Source organism: Panthera onca, chromosome D3 (genome assembly GCF_046562875.1).
Source record: "Panthera onca isolate mPanOnc1 chromosome D3, mPanOnc1 haplotype 2, whole genome shotgun sequence".
Classification (NCBI taxonomy): Eukaryota; Metazoa; Chordata; class Mammalia; order Carnivora; family Felidae; genus Panthera; species Panthera onca.
The window spans coordinates 19,350,744-19,364,430 of record NC_138350.1 but is presented as its reverse complement, the minus strand read 5'-3'; the positions used below and the strand labels follow the sequence as shown (position 1 = coordinate 19,364,430).

Below are 13,687 nucleotides of genomic sequence, written 5' to 3'. Positions count from 1 at the left end.
TGGGTGCTCACAGGCCCTTGGGGAGCCCCAGGTCAGGCCCCACAGCTTTCGCTCCATCCCCTCCTGGGGTGAGATTTCCAGACAAGGGTCAGCTTCAGGGTTCAGGCTGGGGCTGGCCAGTCAGGGAGAGGGGGCTGGTTTGCATGAAGGGTCTCTCCCTCCCCTTGGGCTGCTGGAGGCAATAAGAGAGACTCTAGGAGCCTGGCTGAGGGACATTGAGGACACACTGCTGAGCAGGGGTCTCCACCATGGCCTGGGCTCCTCTCCTGCTCACACTGCTGGCTCACTGCACAGGTGGCTGGAGGCTGGGATCGGGGCTGGAGACGAGAGGACTGTGGAACCATGTATGGGCCCTGTCCACTGACCCCTCTCTCTCATCCCATGTCTCTCTTCTGACTTGCAGAGTCCTGGGCCCAGTCGGTGGTGACTCAGCCATCTGCAGTGTCCTAGCCTGTGAATAAGACTGTTACCGCCTCCTGCACTGGAAGCAGCAGCAATGTTGGGGCTGGAGGTGTGTCCTGGTACCAGCAGCTCCCAGGCAGTGTCCCCAATGTTGTCATCTATGGTAGCAGTGCTCGGCCTGCGGGGTCCCGTCTAGACTCTCAGGCTCCAGGTCAGGGAACGTGGCCTCCCTGAACATCTCTAGGCTCAAGCCTGGGGATGAGGCTGATTATTACTGCTCAGTGTGGGACCACAGTCTCAAAGCTCACACACTGCTCCAGGCCTGTGGGGAAGGGAGACCCAAACCTGCTGTCCCCTCAGCAATGGACTTCCTGTGAAGCTCACACCCCTTGGCCGACACAGCTGCTTCTTTCTTCGTTTCTTCTAAAAGTGGAGTCTTAGACAAGGCTAGGGAATTTCGTCTAGAAATAGTGTCCTTGTTCTCTCAAATTGTGCCCGGAAACCCAGCCCTACTCTGCAAAACATTGTCTCATTTTCTTCCGTTGGGCAGGATTTACTGCACACCTGGGGGCAGGCTGTCCTGGGAATTGAGTCCCCGTTGGGTCAGACCCTGGCAGGTTTCATGTGTTCCTGATTAGGATAGACGACTGTACAGAGATCCGTCCCTGCACACCCTGTGGTGAACACCAAGTATGTGCCAGCCATGACCCTTGGGCTTAGGCTCGGCGTGAGTGCACTAGGGACAATCTACGTCCTCATGTTGCTGAAAATGTCCTGGGAGAGAAAGAGGACAAAGAAGTATGAATAGCAACACATAAGATGTTTCTGGAGAGTGAACAAGGGTGAGGCAGTGAGGTGGACCTGGAACATTGGGGGATGGGGGGCTGACAGGAAACCCCCGAATCTGACGTGCTGTGATGATGTCTCAGTGCTGCATAGATGATCAAGGAGCCAGAGGGGAGCGTGAGGAGGGGACCAGGCATAGGCTGTTGACTGTGTCCCCATCAGACCCCTCCTCCTCAGGTCAAGGGTCCAGGCTCGGGTCCTGCTGGAAGAGCTGTGCTGAGAGGTGGGTCCCAGGGAGCCACCTCTGTCTTTCTGACAAGGCAGAGCTGCCTCTTTCTAATCCCTTCCCCTGTGGTCCTTGTTGATGGGCTCCCCCATTCCCACAAGCAGTAGAAGAAGAGGAATCCAGGGGAGGGCCGTGGGGTCTGACCCTGTTCAGCAAACTGGGGTCAGAGGGAGAAGGAGTGCCCCAACCTTCCCAAGCCGTGGGATGTGGCCGGTCCAGGCTTCTGTCTGCCTGCTATGCCAGCCGCAGGACACATCATTCCTCAGGGGCCAGGTCTCTGGTCACCCTGTCCTCCACTCATGTAAACCCATGAGGGAGGGTCAGGATCTAGGGAGGCTGCTGTAGGGAATGGAAGGGTGGGTGGGGGTGAGAAGGTTGCAGCCTAGTGATGGGCCCTGAGGTGAGGGATCTCCCCCAATATTGAGGAGGGGGCCGTGGAGCTGGCAGGAGTCAAGAGGGCCTTTTCTTCCCCCAGACGCGATACTCACATTGCCTTTCACGTGCTTTGTTGCCTGTAATGGAGCCAGAAAGGGGTGCTGTGGGCATGTGTATGAAGCACATGGGTGAGCCCAGAGCTGTGGACCCAGCACCTGGCAGCCATCAGGAACAGCTCAGTAACGAGGGTCCAGACAACCACGGGCCTCTAACTGGGGTGCCAGTTTTGTCACAGAGGACAGCATGTTTTCAGGGTGTGAAGGTATGTGGGATAGAATGGAATAATCCATGTGGTTTTGGCCAGCAATCAGGGACAGAAGTCAGGGCCACCAGGGGCCAGCCATCAGTGTGCTCGCTAGAGGATACTCACCTGATAGGACTTGGGGCTCATCACCACCCAGGCTGCCTGTGCCCTTAGGTTAGCTCCTCTCTTCTTCCTCTGGCTCATTCCACCTGTGAAATCCCAGAGCACGGGAGCTGGACAGACGTACAGCAAGGGCGTATCTGAGTGCAGCAACTCCACCCACATGGGAATTTCTGGATACAAGGAGACTTTAGGGAGGCCAGTCTCTGTAACAGAGCTTTAGAGGTCAGAGTCTGCGTGTCCATCATGACCTGGGCCCCTCTCCTCCTCACCTCCCTCCCTCCCCACACAGCTGAGAGCCAGCCTCATCCAAGGTGGGTGGGAGATGTGCCAGCTCTGCTCCAAACCCTCACTCTCATTCACAGTGGACTCCTGTCCTGCTCAAACTCCTCTGGGTCCCTTTAGAGTGTCTGTGAGCCAGGCAGGGCTGACTCGGCCACCGTCTGTGATCAAGGTCCTAGAACGATGGCCAAGTTCTCTTATACTGGACACAGTAACATTGCTGGCAATGAGGCAGAAGCTTGGCTTCAGCAACACCTGAGCCATGTTCTCAAACTTCATTTCAATGGAAGAACAAACATCTAGCCCTCTGGGGTCTCCACTGAGTTTCTGGATGCAGGGCAAGCAGCCTGGCTTCCCTGAACATCCCTGGTTCAGGCTGAGGGGGAGGCTGTTTATTCCCGGTCAGCATGGAAAAGTAGCCTTGGAGTTGCACAGTGCCTCAGGTCAGTTGGTTAGTGACACCCCAACCCTGAGCTCCCAGGCGTCACCCATCACCTGAATACCATGTCACTGGTCCCTGAAGAGACAAGAGCTGGGTTTCCGCTGACAATCGTGTGGACCACTCAGGATTAGAAGACATAATAACGTGAGGATAAAAGGTCAGATATGCAGGATTAGCAAGTGCATGGGAAGTATCATTATGGATCTATTTGGCCTTTGTGACAATATGTACATTCACGTGCTTTCCCAAAGGGGAAACACAGATTTCGGGTTTAAGTAAATGGATACTTATTTTCCAGGTCTTTCTGTTCCATTTGGAGATCTGAATTCATGTGTTCAGCTGGTCCATCTCTCTTCCCTCCAGGAGACATGTTCACCAGGGTCACCAGCCACCACCCTCCCCTGTTTCTTGGGCCTTGGCACATGTTCTGCCCTCTGACCCAGGGCTATCTCCCTTCTGCAGGGACATCAGTTGGGTCACCTTACAAGATCCCACCTTACATACCACAGCTGTGCTCAGACCTCTTTGTCCCGATTCCCGTGCACACCGCACATGCACATGGGCAGTACCCCTGTATGTATGTCCTCTGTCTTTTGGTAATTTTATGAGTATTATGGTTCTGAGTGCCTAAGTAGAGACCCCTCAAAGGGTTTCATTGGGCATCATGTAGACCTTTCCTACCTGGAAGATTAGACCCACAATATAAATAAGTGATTTTAGAAACAGGATATAAACACCTCTTATACTGAGAACAGAACAAATTCCTGCACAGCAGGACCTTTCTCTTTCCCAGGAGGGTCATTCTCAGGTTATGGAAACACAGGCATCAGGGAAGCCAGAGGTGGGAAAGGAGAGGTTCACCCAGAGACCAGCAGGGGGAACTGTGACACTGTGTCTGGGGCTTTCTGCAGGACAGGGGCATCCAGGTGGGCAGTCCTCCACTGACAGAAAGCAAGGACTGGGCCCCTTGCCTCCAGTGGGGCCAGGGCAGGTGTGTTCGGTCAGGACCTGGAGGAGTCCCTGGACCTGGGGTTGTGTGTGTTCCCCAAAGCTGCTGCTTCCAGGCCCACCCAGGGGGAACCCAGTGCATCAGTAAGTCTCTGTGTCCAAGGTCCACAGACCCTGTGTGTGCACATGGAGACGAGGCGGGTGTGGGTCTCATTTGCATGAGCAGCCCCTCCTCTGTGGCCCTGTGGACAGGGGATAAGACAGGCCAGGGGCAGTCCAGCCCCAGCTCTGTGGCCTAAGAAGGGGGTGTGTCACCATGGCCTGGATCCCCGTCTTCCTCGTGCTCCTCTGTCACTGCACAAGTAGGGATAGGATCCAGGGCACCAGGGTGGGCCCGCAGCCAGAATCAAATCCCTGTGGCTCAGCTCCCTAATCTCATGTACCCTGTCCCTTGTCTTCCCTCTGCTGTGTCTGTGTTTGCAGGTTCCCTGTCCCAGCCTGTCGTGACTCAGCCAGCCTCCCTCTCTACATCTCTGGGAGCCACAGCCAGACTCACCTGCACCCTGAGCAGGGACATCAATGTTGGAGGCTACTACATATACTGGTACCAACAGAATCCAGGGAGCCCTCCCCGGTATCTCCTGTACTACTACTCAGACTCCAGTACACAGTAGGGACCTGGGGTCCCCAGCCGCTTCTCCGGATCCAAAGATGCCTCGGCCAATGCAGGGCTTCTGCTCATCTCTGGGCTGCAGCCTGAGGACGAGGCTGACTATTACTGTGCAATCTGGCACAGTAGTGCTGGTCACAGTGACACGAACTCATGGGGAAGTGGGACAAATATCTCAGCCTGCTCACATCCCTGCACTCTGACTCTCTTCCAGTTGAAAATAACTTGAATGCACACTCACTGTCTTTGGAAGTAGCTTCTAGGTCACAATACCCTTCCTCATCTGTGTCCTATTCAAACTCTTTGTACTGTCATGAAAACAAACAAGCCAACAAACAAACAGGCAACAAAGAAAGCCACGACATTGCAGACATTTTGTCTGGTGGTTAAAGTGTAAAGCTCAGAGAATGTTGAGCTGGCCCTCTTTCTCTTTACAAAGGCACATCCACTGTCTTAGTTTTCTAATCAGAGTCTGGACCATCGCAGCAGGTGGACAGTCCTCCAGAATGTAGACTCTGTTCCTCCAGGGATTGGGGCAGAGGCTCCCTTCCCTCCAAGCTCCTGTGCTCAGAGCTGGCTGAATAGCTGTGTGTTCCAGGTAGGATGTACTAAATAAGATTGGTGCCCAGGGAAGACTCACAACAGAAGAAATAGCAGGCACAGAGCTGGCTGGGCAACCAGGCCAGCTACTTGCCCCTTAAATTGTGACGTTGAGGGAGGGGGGTTAGCCAGAGGAGAAACTTTAGTTGTCAGCAAAACTCTCAGTGGTGCTTGTGAAGGCAACATGCAGGGCTCCATCATTGCTACAAAATGCTGAGTCTGCTCTTGGGAAGGTGGGAAGTAGATCCTACAGATGTGAATTTACCAAAGCTGACACCATCAGGCACTTTGGGTACCCCTGTGGTTGGTTTCCTGAATTCCCGGCCCTGACTCTGTCCTCCTCTCTTCTCCTGTGACATCAGGGCTCATCAGTGATCCAAGCAGCAGGGAGGCTGTGGGGCGACAGGGCAGGATGTCCCCTATCTGTGCACAAAGAAGTCCAGTCCTATGTCTCTCCAGAAAGAAGTTCTTCCATTTGTGACAACATGGATGAACCTGCCAGATATTACCCTAGGAGAAATAAGCCCTACAGAGAAAGAATAAATGCTATATGATCTCATTTATATGTGGATTCTATAGGAAAAATAATTTTAAACATTACTGTCAAGTTTTGCTGATGATGATAAGTTAGAATAGGGTACCACATACCAGGACAAGAAGGATATTTGTATAAGTACAGCTTCTTACATATAATTTGATTTTGAACTGATAATTTATAGTGATGAGAATAAACACAAGATTTATTATTTTAATCACTCTGTATTGTGCAATTCAGAGATACTGAGTATACTCACAATGTTTGTAACCACCACAACTGTCCATTTGCAGAACTTTTTCATCATCCCGAGCACCCAACAGGGGAATGGGTAATCTGGAATGGCAGAGGAGCCAGGCCCCAGGAACCCATGCCAATGCAGGAAGCAGCAGAGGGCAGAGGGCAGCTCCCATGGGGGCTCTTGGCAGATGTGGCCTGACGCGGCTGAGAGAGTCTTTAGGCTGGGCTTCTTACCCCAGATTGACCATGTGGATGCATGCTGACCACCACGGCATGCGTACCAACGTGTCCCATTGCAAGGTGTCCAAGAATACCAGCTTTCTCTCCCAGAGTGTGTCAGGAACACCAGTGAGAACCTTAGGATCTCGATTGGGTCACCTGCTGTATGATTCATGTATATGCCTATCTGAATCCCCTCCAAACTCCGTGTCACTTCTCCTCTAGGAACCTTGCAAAGGCCCTGTTTTCAGTGTACTTGCTCCCTGGTGGTCAAGGGGAACTTGCATTACCCTCTGGTCTTTGTATTCTGTGGCATCTATCTATGTGTGGCTTTCTAGGCCAGTTTCATACTGTTTGTATTCCTAGAACTTTGTTATAAATTTAAGCAGGAAGTATGGTGCCTCTAGATATTTATTCTTCTTTCTCAAGAAAGCTTGGGCAATTTTAGGTCTTTTTCTGCCTCTATACAAAAGTCAGGACTTTTTTTTCTATTTCTGTGAAAAATATCATAGGAATTTTCATAGGAAGCCTTGAATCTATAGATTGTTTTGGGTAGTATGGACATTTTAAGGTTACTTTTGTTGTGGAAAACACTGGATATCGGAATTCTGGATGAAATACATAATACACACAGCTTCCATTATCTGCAATAGTCACAGATAAGATTCAGATTATTCTGTGACTTCTCATGTGCTTCAGCATTTTATAGTGACGGATGTGAATTGATAACTTTTCTCTTAAGTTTTAGGTCTTCTTCTTCATCTTGAAATCTGATGCATATAATTACACATTAACCACTGTCTCAAGAATAAATTTGGCTAATAGAATTGGATTTAATATGAATCTTTTTTTGACATTTATTTATTTTTGAGGGGATACAGAGAGAGAGGGAAACAGAGGAACAGAAGCAGGCTTGGCATTGATAGCAGAATGTCCGATGCAGGGCTTGAACTCAGGGACTGTGAGATCACGACCTGAGCTGAAATCGAAAGTCAGATGGTTAACGGACTGAGACACCCAGGTGCCCCGAATTTACTATAAATCTTTACGTCTGATGTGAGTTAAGTCTCTGAACACAGTTGATGGCAAAGAAAGCAATGGTCGTATACGTATCACGAAACAATCTACTAACCATTCAGAAATGAGCATTGGATCACATTCTTATTCCACAGTGGGATGAAGTCCAATTTTGTGGCTTTTCTTTCACCTATTACTCCAGAAATTGTATGTTTTTCCATTTCCGCGGCCACCCTTTTGGTTCTTTCTGCTGCATAGCGACTACACAAGGCAAGGGTATTTTATAATGCCTCGGGATGGTCACACAATGTTTTCAGACAGTGCCATTTTCCTTCTCATTCTTTTTTTCCCTGATGTTTGGAGAAATCTCATAATTTAATGGTGATATGATTACCTTCCCCTCAAAACCAGCAGTTACATTGTTGCTACTTCAGATAATAGATGGCTTCCAAGAGCAAATGAGGATGCCTTCCACAGCCTGGGGTGCCTCTGGTGTAGACTCCCCCACCTCTGGTCTTCTGCCCCATGGCTATCAGGAGACAGGGACTAGGACTGAGTCAGAAGAGACCCTGTTTGTTCATACCCAGCGCGGGCTTTGAAATTTCCAGTGGACTCACTCCTGGAGGACTGACCACTAAGTTTCTCCAAAGAGACAAGAGGCCATTTCACTGGGGAGGGCAGAAAATATTCCCAGGGATGGGGTACATGTGGAATGAACTAGAAGCATGGCTAGGATATGAGAAGCAGATGCATGCCCTCAGTCTGCATTTCCAGGGAAGAAACTTGGGACTGAGGCCACCAGGGACATGGAGGAGATGACTCGGGGCAAGATGTCACCCTGTCACTCAGTGTCCCAGGCTCCCTGCAGTCATTGATTCTGTGTAGTCCCAATATATGCCTCTTTCAAGGTCTCCCCCAGGCGACATCAGGGTGACCAAGGGGCAGTAAAAGAGAGGAAGTTAATTTGCATGAAGCACCTCTCCTCCTCATAGGTCTGCAGGCATGAAAAGGCCCAGAGGAGACCCCAACCCAACCCAAGAACCTGAGGAGGCAAGACCTGTGAGGATCCCCACCATGGCCTGGATGGTGCTTCTTCTCAGGTTCCTTGCTTATGGTTCAGGTCAGGGGAAGAGACCCTGCTTTCTTGGAGGGCACATAAAATCAAGGTTTCAGGGTGACCCTTGCCTCTCCTAATAACACATGTGCCTCCTTTTGGTTTTAGGAACCAATTCTCATACTGTGGTTATCCAAGAGCCATCACAGTCAGTGTCTGCAGGAGGCATGGTGACACTCACCTGTGACTTTAGCTCTGGGTCAGTATCTATCAGTAACTTCCCTGGCTGGTACCAACAGACTCCAGGCAGGGGTGCCCACCCCCTTATCTACCACAAACAATCACCTGTCTCGGGTCTTTGATCACTTCTCCAGGTCCATCTCCAGGAACAAAGCCGTCCTCACCATCACAGGGGCCAGCTTGAGGATGAGGCAGATTAGCACTGTATGCTGTCTCCGGGTAGTGGCATTCCACAGTGATCTCAATCTATGGAGAAGTGCAAGCAGGGCTCAGAATGTCTCAGCCCTGAGCAGCAGGGGAGCAAGCGAGGGGGAGGATGGTCAACACCACCATGGGAAGGGAGGCTCCCTAGCCTGATTCTGCTGTGCAGTGGTTCATCCTGATGTGCCCATCCCATCTCTCCCAGTGTGTGTCCATCTCACCAGTGTGACCCCAAGACTGGGCTTCCTTTCCACATCTGCACATATAATGAAGGGGAGGGGGTTCAGCACCTAAATATATCAACAAATGGTCAGAGTCAGCAACCTCAGCAACCTGCTCCCTGTGAGATGCTTATTCAAATGACATTAAGAGCCATGTTGTCATTCACTAATCTGCTGATGGAGACTAACTGAATAAGTTATGCAGGCCAAGTCGTCAGTCAGGCAAATACTGTAATACCCACATCCTTCCTATGGGGGACAGAAGGCGTTGCTGCAGCCCTGGTTGTCTGTGATGTTTCCAGGCCTCTCAACATGTCACACCGTGGTCTCAGTTTGACACGGGGACAACAGACCCATCATCTGCCCTCCATCTGCTCTCCCACCTGACTTCCCCTGTGTCAGTCAAGGCATTCCTGTCTCTGTGGTCATCACCCTCTAGCCACCTAACTCTCTGGACCATCCCTCCCTCTCCCACAGCTTGGGGTCCATTCAGTTACCTCCCTCTGTTCCACTTGGGGACACAACCCATTTTACCCTTCCTGTTTTCTCTGCTGTCATCTTCCTCCAACCATTCCCCGGGGTTGCCTTCTATTTCTCCTTGCCCCAAAATCTGTCTTAGACTTCCTGCAGAACTAAATCTCTAATGAGCAGCACTGACCAGGAGAAGCCCAGCTGGAATGAAAAGACTCCCAGCACAGGGATGGGAGGTTGCAGGATGGCCCCGCAGTGGTCCTACTGGACTCCCGGGCCCTGCTCTGTCCCCATACCCTCAGCAGCCTCATCAGAGTGTGTGGAGTCCTTTTTGCCATGCTCCAGAAAGGCACAGATTTCCATAATCTATGTGTCCTCCTCTGTGAAGGTTTGTGACCGCTCAGGAAGTTCCTGTTCACACTCATCACCCAGAGTCAGCCTGCACCCTAGAAGCCCCCTGTGGGGGCATATCCCCTGCTCTCTGTTCCCTGCATCTTGTCATCAGCTCCACCGGGATTCCTAGACTGTCCTGGGTCAAGATTGCTCCTGTCCTTCCCACAATAGCCCCGCCCAAGGAAGAACCCGGTTCAGGGAGAGTGCACCAGGACTGCACCACCATCTTTCTCTGAAGGGTCTGTCTCACGTGGTGGAAGCACAAACATCAGGGACGCAGGTAAAGGAGAGCATTGGTAGCAGTGGGAAAGAACAAGAAAGTGGGAAAGAGTGAGACATTTGCCCGGAAAGCAGCAGGGGCTGCTGTGTGATCATGTCTAAGGGTTTCTGCAGGACGGGGGATCCAGCTGCCAGCCCTGCACTGACAGGAGGCCCCAGGTCTGGGCCCCCTTGTTTCCTGTGGGGATATGGCAGGTGTGTCCAATCAGGACCTGGAGGACCTGGAGGACCTGTATTGATTGTATCAATCAATACAGAAAAAGCATTTTACACAATTCAAAACCTATTAAGGACAAAGAGCAAGAATGAATGAATGAATGAATGCATGAAAAGGCAACGTTTCTCAGAGAATGAAAGTAGAGGAGCACATCCTCAGCTTGATAACGAAAATGATGAAACACCACAACTTACACACACTGAAGTGAAGCACTGAAAACTTTCCCCCCAGGGTAGCCACCAAGATCATCATGTCCAGTCTCAATACTGGTGTTGGCCATGGGACTGGATGTGCCTGACCAAACCATAAGGCAAGTCAAACAATGAGAGGCATACAGACTAAGGAGAACAAGAGGCAATTGTCCCTGATTTCAGGCCACAGGATGATATAGGGGAAAAATGCAAAGGGAGCTATGAATTGTGTGTAAATATATGAATTGAAAGGGTAGGGGCGCCTGGGTGGCTCAGTCGGTTGAGCGCTGACTTCGGCTCAGGTCACGATCTCGCAGTCTGTGAGTTCGAGCCCCGCATCGGGCCCCTGTGCTGACAGCTCAGAGCCCGGAGCCTGTTTCAGATTCTGTGTCTCCCTCTCTCTGACCCTCCCCCATTCATGCTCTGTCTCTCTCTGTCTCAAAAATAAATAAACGTTAAAAAAAAAACTTTAAAAAAAAAAAGAAAGGGTAATAAGCAATTTCGGGAAGGTGGTGGAACACAAGATCAATATAGAAAGATCATTTAGTTGCGTATATACAAGCAGTAACCTTGTGAAAAACAATGTAAAAATCACACTTCAAACCACTCCATGATGAAATATTTGGGTGAATATGTAACAAAACATGTACAGGTCATGGATGCTGAAATTTTGACAATGCTGGGAAATGTAATCAAAGTGGATCTAAAACCGTGGAGGGATATGTTGTGTTCAAGGAATAGAAGAGTCAATATAGTAAAGATGACAATTCTTCCCAACTTGTAGAGAAGTGTAATTCAATTCCTATCGCAACAAGACAGAGTGATATGGATGGAAGGTAGACACAGTGGCCAATGTGACAGAACAGAAAATTCAGAACCAAACTCACAAAAGCATGGATAAGAAATACTTATGGATACTTATGGATAACAAAACCTTATTGACAAGGTTGCAGAAGCCTTTCAGAGGAGGAAGGATGGCCTTTGAACAAATGTCCACAGAACCACTGGATATCCATCGAGAGAAATGAATCTCACCGAAAACTCTGACTTCATAAAAAAATTCACTAAAAGGATTATTGACATACTGTAAAGTATACAGTTGAAAACATAAAAGTGGAAAAAGTCAGGCTCTAGGGTTTGTATAAACATGTTTAGATAAGACCTCATTAGCACAAGCCATAAAAAAACTGATACATTGGACTTCATCAAAGATAAATTCATTGTTTTCCCTTTCCTTGATAAATCACTTAGCCAATAAATGAGCGAAAAAATCGCAGATTAAAACAAAACCCAATTTATTGGACACTCGTTGGCATCCATCGTTACAGTGCATAGGAGCTGAAAAACATTCCCAAGGTTTACAGATGCTACCTCGCACACCAGTGCAGGGATATGAAGTCTGCAGCATCTTCTGCCAGATGTCAACAACTTACCACTAATGGGAGGTAATGTTTGCATCTCACAGAGACCAGGACTCCTTCTGAGCGTGCAAAACACTGCAGTCATCACGGGCAGTATTATAGGATCACGTTGGCCATGATTCAGCTCAAGGATGTGTGAACAAAAGGAGCTGAGGAAGCCAGCTGGGCTCTCAGGGCTGTTGGACACAGTGAGGTATGTGCCTGTCAGCCAAGAGGGGGCACTGTGGGAGTACCCTGTGGTGTCTTCACAACTGCTCAGAGCCTGGGCCTGGGGACTGGGCTCTGGGCTCCCTGATGGGAAGTCAGCATGTGTGTCCCTTCTGGTGTGGCAAGTTCCCCCGGGCAGGGACCTGTGAGTTGTGCATGCAGTGCTTCCTCCCAGGGGTCTCCCCAGTGGTGAAGCCAACCTCCATCGTCCCCAGGGTGTGTCCTTCAGCTGGGCTGAAGCACCAGCGTTCAGAGAGGGGCTGGGCAGTCACTAGATGCACTTCATTTGCATGGACAGCTCCTCCTGTGGCAGAGGGTGGAGGAGAAAAGGAGGCCTGGGGCAGCCCAGCCCAGTGTGGGTACCAGGGTCTGTGTCACCATGGCTTGGCCTCTTCTCGTCCTCATACTCCTGTCTCACTGCACAGGTAGGGACTGGCCTCAGGGACACAGGGGGGCCTCAAAGGATACTTCCCATGCTCAGCCTTTTGGGACATTTTCCCCCCATTTCTGGTTCCATCACTGACGAGTGTCTGTGTTTGCAGGTTCCCTGTCCCAGCCTGTGCTGACCCAGCCGCCCTCCCTGTCTGCATCTCCGGGAACAACAGCCAGACTCACCTGCACCCTGAGCAGCGGGTTCAGTGTTGGAGGCTACTACATAAATTGGTTCCAGCAGAAACCAGGGAGCCCTCCCCGGTATCTCCTGTACTACTACTCAGACTCAGATAAGCACCAGGGCCCTGGGGTCCCAAGCCACTTCTCTGGAACCAAAGATGCCTCGGCCAATGCAGGGCTTCTGCTCATCTCTGGGCCACAGCCTGAGGATGAGGCTGACTATTACTGTGCTACAGGTTATGGCAGTGGGAACAGCTACCTTACTCACAGTGACTCAGATAACGAGGAAGTGAGACCAAAACCCCTGGGTCCACAGACCTTGTCTCTGAGCCTCTTTTATTGAGAAGCTTCTGTGGATGCTCCTTTAGGGGAGAGTCCTCTATGGTGAGACCTGTCCTTGAAGAGGTTGAAGTGACACACAAGAAATTTAATAGAGAACATATGGGAATCAACATAGATCTTGAAATTCAAAAGACACTCAGGCAAAAATGAGGTCTATGTTTTTCTGAATTACATGGATGAGGTAGGGGTCTAGTATTCAATGCAAAGAAATACACTTCACAGACAGAAGAAGAAGAGTAGAGTAGACGTTTCATAAACAATATGTGCAGGGCCCCTGGGAAGCGATGGGACACAGAGGACTGTGACTAAACAGGCCTTACTACCCCTTTGCCCCGTCTGCCCCACCTCATCCATATCCTAGGGCAGTTGTCTGTGGTGCCAGCTGTCTTCCCGGAACAGGTGCTACCACTGAATTTTTAGTCAGTTGAAGAGACATGAAGAGCTTTTCCTGAGTGTATGGGCATTGACTGCTTTTTAACTCAAAATGACCGTCATGCCAGGGCGCCTGGGTGGCTCTGTCTGTTAAGCGTCTAATTTCTGCTCGCGTGATGGTCTCATGGTTCGTGGGATGGAGCCCTGCGTGGGGCTCTGTGCTGACAGTTTGGAGCCTGG

The 13,687-nt window shown here is 50.3% G+C and overlaps 1 pseudogene across 1 annotated transcript; it reads left to right on the top strand.

Annotated features, from left to right (window-relative positions):
- Positions 1-4,203: 4,203 nt before the first annotated feature.
- On the top strand, positions 4,204-13,076 carry LOC132674428 (putative non-functional immunoglobulin lambda variable 5-48 pseudogene; annotated as a pseudogene). Its single transcript, XR_014135911.1, has 2 exons — positions 4,204-4,307; positions 12,664-13,076. The product of XR_014135911.1 is annotated as a putative non-functional immunoglobulin lambda variable 5-48 pseudogene (transcript).
- The last annotated feature ends 611 nt before the right edge of the window (positions 13,077-13,687 follow it).